This window comes from Olea europaea, chromosome 18 (assembly GCF_002742605.1).
Source record: "Olea europaea var. sylvestris chromosome 18, O_europaea_v1, whole genome shotgun sequence".
In the NCBI taxonomy this organism is placed as follows: domain Eukaryota; kingdom Viridiplantae; phylum Streptophyta; class Magnoliopsida; order Lamiales; family Oleaceae; genus Olea; species Olea europaea.
This window is the reverse complement of record NC_036254.1, coordinates 297,376-297,750: the sequence shown is the minus strand read 5'-3', so window position 1 is coordinate 297,750 and position 375 is coordinate 297,376.

Sequence of the window (375 nt, the reverse complement as noted above, 5' to 3'; positions counted from 1 at the left end):
GCATGGACTTAATAGTTGTTTGACTTCCGATGATTGCCACGTGTCAGAAATCTTTGTTAAGTGACCCAGTGGAGGGTATACTAGTTGATTTCTTGAGCGTGTTTGGCTAAGCTTAAAAGTCACAAGTAAAATATATATTTTTTACTGGTAAAAGTTAAAATTGATGGTAAAATAAGAATTCCTCAGGTTATAGAGTATTCAATTAGGTCTTTTGAAGATTATTATGGACTTTTTAAAAGTTATGACTTCTATATATTTTATGAATTTATATGGAATTTATGGAAATCTTTCGTAAATTTTTTTAACTTTCATTTTAAATTTTTTATAGATATTTGTAGAATTCAAATGACTTATAAAGAGTTTTATTTAAAATAG